At 41.1% G+C, this 6,699-nt stretch overlaps 1 protein-coding gene across 1 annotated transcript in view; it reads right to left on the reverse strand.

The window, feature by feature from the left end:
* Window positions 1-4,718, reverse strand: part of SLA2 (Src like adaptor 2) — a 51,896-nt gene extending 47,178 nt beyond the window's left edge. Inside the window, exon 1 of the mRNA XM_056549240.1 lies at window positions 4,683-4,718. The gene's annotated coding sequence lies outside the window, so the exon portion shown is untranslated. The remainder of the gene's footprint in view (window positions 1-4,682) is intronic.
* Window positions 4,719-6,699: the final 1,981 nt, after the last annotated feature.

Genomic DNA, 6,699 nt, shown 5'->3' on the forward strand with positions numbered 1-6,699 from the left:
AAAGAAATGGTTAAATAACACAGCGTGCGCATTACCAGCGGAGTATGACTGAAAGCAATAACTGGAGAAAAGACTGACGGATTTTGTACCTCAAAAGTGCAAACAAAAAAATGCATTTTTGTTGGTATAAAAAGATGGCGGAAAAAATGACGCGTAAAAGCCTAAAACTGAGAATCCACAGAAACACATTTCTACTATTGTCTGAGAACCCAGAATATTTTCATATTCGAGGAGCCTGATGCCAGGATAAGGCCGCCATCACATATTTCATTTATAGGTATAAAGAAAAGACTGTTTGTATTTTCAGCTGTTTTGTAACAATTTATGTGTTTGGCTAAAATAATAATAATAGTAATAATAACAATAAATAATGATAATAATAATAATAATAAAAAATATAATAATAAATAATGATAATAAATATAATAACAACAATAATAATGATAATAAATATAATAACAATAAATAATGATAATAAATATAATAACAATAAATAATAATAAATATAATAACAATAAATAATAATAAATATAATAATAAATAATAATAATCTGCACTAAAAGCTGCCGCTGAGCTTCCAGCCTAATAGGTGAGATCGCACGCGGCGGATGATATTTTTCCAATAAATTTCAATAGGGAGGTCAAAATTTGCAACACAATATCTGCCATGTGTGAACATACCCTGGAGGAGCTGAGTAATGTAAGTGTCTATGGCACATTGTACAGCTCTGGTTATTTTTTATTTTTATATGGACTTCACTATGTTACTATAAATGTCACTAATTTATCCTAGACAGGTGACCCAGCTTATCCTAGACAGGTGACACACATATATATATATATATATATATATATATATATATATATATATATATATAACACATACATATACAAATACACACACTATATACACACACACACATATACAAATACACACACTATATACACACACACACATATACAAATACACACACTATATACACACACACACATATACAAATACACACACTATATACACACACACACTATATACACACACACACACTACATTATATATACATATATATATATACATATATATATATATATATATACACACACACACACATATATACAAATACACACACTACATTATATATACATATATATATACACACACACACTATATACATACACACACACACACATATACAAATACACACACTATATACACACACACACACTATATACAAATACACACACTACATTATATATACATATATATATATATACACACACACACACACACTATATACATACACACACTACATTATATATACATACATACACACACACATATATACAAATACACACACTGCATTATATATATATATATATATATATATATATATATATACACACACACATATACAAATACACACACTATATATATGTATACACACACACACATATTTATATATAGTGTGCGTGTATAAGTGTGTACAGTATATATAAATAAATAAAAATGTGTGTGTATATATATATCAAATCAATAAGTGTGTGCATGTATAGAAATATGTGTGTGTGTATATATGTATGTATATATATATATATATATATATATATATATATATATATATATATTAATTTAGTTTTAGGATTCAACAAACAATTAACATTTCAATACAAATCATTATAAAACATTCAACAACTCCCCCCCCCACACACTTCTACAAATGTCACCAGAATGTAAATAAATAAATAAATAATTGACTATAATTCCCTTTGCCGTCAGTCTGTTCTCTATTTTATTTATTACTTCCTTCCCAAAAAAACAAAACAAAAAAAACTACAACTTTAGGACGAGCCCGGAGCAGATGACAGACGTCTCTTCTGTAGCTGAACATTTGAGGCGACCCCGACCGTCTCCAAAACCGGTTTTACGTATTAACCCTGGAAGATGTAGTTTTGCAACAGCTGGAGGTACACTGGTTGGGAAACACCGATCTAGACCAGTAGTCTCCAAACTGTGGCACTCCAGCCATTGCAAAACTACAACTCCCAGCATGCTTTTTGAGTTGTGGTTTTGCAACAGCTGGAGGCACCCTGGTTTGGAAACACTGGTCTAACCTTGTGAAATTGTATTAGACTGCTCTGAGTAAACACGTGACCCATATAGGTTCCTCATCATCTTGTATATTTATAAATTCTGTTACATTGTAATTGTATCTAACTGCTGCTCAAATTGTATTGTTCTTTGCCTCCCTATGTTTCGACGCCGTCTAACCTTCTCCGTCTCCCTATGTTTCGGCGCCGTCTAACCTTCTCCGTCTCCCTATGTTAGAACAGTTTCAGCGCCGTCTAACCTTCTCCGTCTCCCTATGTTTCAGCGCCGTCTAACCTTCTCCATCTCCCTATGTTTCGGCGCCGTCTAATCTTCTCCATCTCCCTATGTTTCGACGCCGTCTAACCTTCTCCGTTTCCCTATGTTTCGACGCCGTCTAATCTTCTCCGTCTCCCTATGTTTCGACGCCGTCTAACCTTCTCCATCTCCCTATGTTTCGACGCCGTCTAATCTTCTCCGTCTCCCTGTGTTTCGGCGCAGTCTAACCTTCTCCGTCTCCCTGTGTTTCGTCGCCGTCTAACCTTCTCCGTCTCCCTATGTTTCGGCGCCGTCTAACCTTCTCCGTCTCCCTATGTTTCGGCGCCCTCTAACCTTCTCCGTCTCCCTATGTTTTGGCGCCGCCTAACCTTCTCCGTCTCCCTGTTTCGGCGCCGTCTAACCTTCTCCGTCTCCCTATGTTTCAGCGCCGTCTAACCTTCTCCGTCTCCCTATGTTTCAGCGCCGTCTAACCTTCTCCGTCTCCCTATGTTTCGGCGCCGTCTAACCTTCTCCGTCTCCCTATGTTTCGGCGCCGTCTAACCTTCTCCGTTTCCCTATGTTTCGGCGCCCTCTAACCTTCTCCGTCTCCCTATGTTTTGGCGCCGCCTAACCTTCTCAGTCTCCCTGTTTCGGCGCCGTCTAACCTTCTCCGTCTCCCTATGTTTCAGCGCCGTCTAACCTTCTCCGTCTCCCTATGTTTCGGCGCCGTCTAACCTTCTCCGTCTCCCTATGTTTCGGCGCCGTCTAACCTTCTCCGTTTCCCTATGTTTCGGCGCCGTCTAACCTTCTCCGTCTCCCTATGTTTCGGCGCCGTCTAACCTTCTCCGTCTCCCTATGTTTTGGCGCCGCCTAACCTTCTCAGTCTCCCTGTTTCGGCGCCGTCTAACCTTCTCCGTCTCCCTATGTTTCAGCGCCGTCTAACCTTCTCCGTCTCCCTATGTTTCGGCGCCATCTAACCTTCTCCGTCTCCCTATGTTTCGGCGCCGTCTAACCTTCTCCGTTTCCCTATGTTTCGGCGCCGTCTAACCTTCTCCGTCTCCCTATGTTTCGGCGCCGTCTAACCTTCTCCGTCTCCCTATGTTTCGGCGCCGTTTAACCTTCTACGTCTTCCTATGTTTTGGCGCCGTCTAACCTTCTCCGTCTCCCTATGTTTCAGCGCCGTCTAACCTTCTCTGTCTCCCTATGTTTCGGCGCCGTCTAACCTTCTCCGTCTCCCTATGTTTCGGCGCCATCTAACCTTCTCCGTTTCCCTATGTTTCGGCACCGTCTAACCTTCTCCGTTTCCCTATGTTTCGGCACCGTCTAACCTTCTCCGTTTCCCTATGTTTCGGCACCGTCTAACCTTCTACGTCTCCCTATGTTTCGGCACCGTCTAACCTTCTACGTCTCCCTATGTTTCGGCGCCGTCTAACCTTCTACGTCTTCCTATGTTTCAGCGCCGTCTAACCTTCTCTGTCTCCCTATGTTTCGGCGCCGTCTAACCTTCTCCGTCTCCCTATGTTTCGGCGCCATCTAACCTTCTCCGTTTCCCTATGTTTCGGCACCGTCTAACCTTCTCCGTTTCCCTATGTTTCGGCACCGTCTAACCTTCTCCGTTTCCCTATGTTTCGGCACCGTCTAACCTTCTCCGTTTCCCTATGTTTCGGCACCGTCTAACCTTCTCCGTTTCCCTATGTTTCGGCACCGTCTAACCTTCTCCGTCTCCCTATGTTTCGGCGCCGTCTAACCTTCTCCGTCTCCCTATGTTCGGTGCCGTCTAACCTTCTCCGTCTCCCTATGTTTCGGCGCCGTCTAACCTTCTACGTCTTCCTATGTTTTGGCGCCGTCTAACCTTCTCCGTCTCCCTATGTTTCGGCGCCCTCTAACCTTCTCCGTCTCCCTATGTTTCGGCGCCCTCTAACCTTCTCCGTCTCCCTATGTTTCGGCGCCCTCTAACCTTCTCAGTCTCCCTATGTTTCGGCGCCGTCTAACCTTCTCCGTCTCCCTATGATTCGATGCCGTCTAACCTTCTCCGTCTCCCTATGTTTCGGCGCCGTCTAACCTTCTCCGTCTCCCTATGTTTCGGCGCCGTCTAACCTTCTCCGTCTCCCTATGATTCGATGCCGTCTAACCTTCTCCGTCTCCCTATGTTTCGGCGCCGTCTAACCTTCTCCGTCTCCCTATGTTTCTGCGCCGTCTAACCTTCTCCGTCTCCCTATGTTTCGGCGCCGTCTAACCTTCTCCGTCTCCCTATGTTTCGGCGCCGTCTAACCTTCTCCGTCTCCCTATGTTAGAGCAGTTTCGTCTCTGCTACATCTGGAGGACACGCGATGAGACTTACTTGGTCGGCATGTTGTCGTCCTCACACTAGAGGAAGTCTCTAGTGTGATCAGCGCAGCTCCTCGTCTGGTGACATTACGCCTTCCCACAGGTTTGTAGCCACCGATGTCACTCTCAGGGGAGCGAACACATTGTGGGAGTGTCTGAAACTACGACACTAGACGGCTTATAGCGTCACGGACGGAAAGCTGCAATATCACTAGATACAAAGGTCACGGAAAGTACAAATTGTTTTTATAGGTCTCTAAAAAACAGGTAAAAACCTGTTTACGACTAGTGATGAGCAGCAGGGGCCATAATCGGATTCGGGATATCTCGCAAATGTATTGACGGTTATTCGTCCTATGTTCGCGAAATTCGCTATATTTGCTCAATTTGCATGAAAATTTGCACGTGGAAAAAAAAAAAAAAAAGAATATTCGTCATTACGAGTATATAGCCCTATATTCTAAATATTTGTGAAATGGCAAAGTATCGATATTCGCGATAAAAATTAGCATTATGAATATTTGTTCTCAACACTATTTACTAGCGATGAGCGGCAGGGGCCATATTGGAATTTGCGATATTTTGCGAACATATGGACTATTATTCGCCCTATGTTCGCGAAATTCGCATATTCGCTATGTTTGTTCTCTTCTTTTTTTTCAGGCAAAAATTTGTAATGAAATTTGCATAGTGCACATGCGCAATTATATCTTTCCCCTAAAAGAAGGGAGGGATCAGTGTCCAGTCTGGAAGTGCCGATATTCAATATTCGCATAAAAAAAAAAAAAAAAAAATATTCATCATTACAAATGTATATCACTATATTGTAAATATTCGCGATAAAAATTTGCATTACGAATATTTGTGCACAACACTATTTACTAGTGATAAGCGGCAGGGGCCATATTCGAATTTGCGATATTTAGCGAATATATGGACGAATATTCGCCCTATGTTTGCGAACTTCGTTATGTTCATTCTTTTTTTTTCAATGCGAAAATTCATAATGAAATTCGTAAAGTGCGCAATTCTATATTTCACCTAAAAGACGGGAAGGATCAGTGTCCAGTCTGGAAGTGCCTGTATTTGTTTTATATAATTATATATATATATATATATATATATATATATATATATATATATATATATATGCAAATTTATGCAAATATTCATCATTACAAATATATATCACTATATTCTAAATATTCGTGAAATCGTGAAGTGCCGATATTTGCGGTAAAAATTTGCATTAAGAATATTCATGCTCAACACTATTTACTAGTGATGAGCAGCAGGGGCCGCATTAGAATTTGCGATATTTTGCGAACATATGGACGATTACTCGTTTTATGTTCGCCAAATTCACAATGTTCGTTCTCTTTTTTTTCCATGTGAAAATCTGCAATGAAATTCGTAAAGTGCGCAATTATATTTTTCCCCTAAAAGAAGGGAGGGATCAGTGTCCAGTCTGGAAATGCCGATTTTCGCATAAATATTTGAATATAAAAAAAAAAATGAATATTCGTCATAACTAATATATATCACTATATTCTAAATATTCGCGAAATAGCAAAGTGCCGATATTCGTGATGAAATGACGCGGTTTTCTATGCGTCACACCTCAGTCGCGCCTTGACCACAAGTCTTGACCGTCACGTCTAGTGATATTTTCACCAAATGTGTGCACAATACCCCCAGCATCTGACAATTTAGACAGGCGGAGGCGAAGGCTATGTGGTGATAGCGCAAAATGGGTCGCTCTCCCTTCACGCTAAAATAAGTGAATGGGGTCATGTGTGCGAATGTACACGTGATGAGAAGGAAGCTTTGATTTACCTTTTAGAGACAGTGTAGATCCTCGGTAGGAGGCAGACAGGCCTTTGGTTCTTCAGGCATGCTGGGAGTTGTAGTTTTGCAGCATCTGGAAGGTACCAGAGACCTGGCACCGCCAGGTTTAAGAAAAAATACAAGAGCTCAATGCCATTGAAGTGAATGGAGTTGTAATACCACAAACAACCAAAGGACAGAGG

The sequence above is a fragment of the Hyla sarda genome, chromosome 12 (genome assembly GCF_029499605.1).
Source record: "Hyla sarda isolate aHylSar1 chromosome 12, aHylSar1.hap1, whole genome shotgun sequence".
NCBI lineage: Eukaryota > Metazoa > Chordata > Amphibia > Anura > Hylidae > Hyla > Hyla sarda.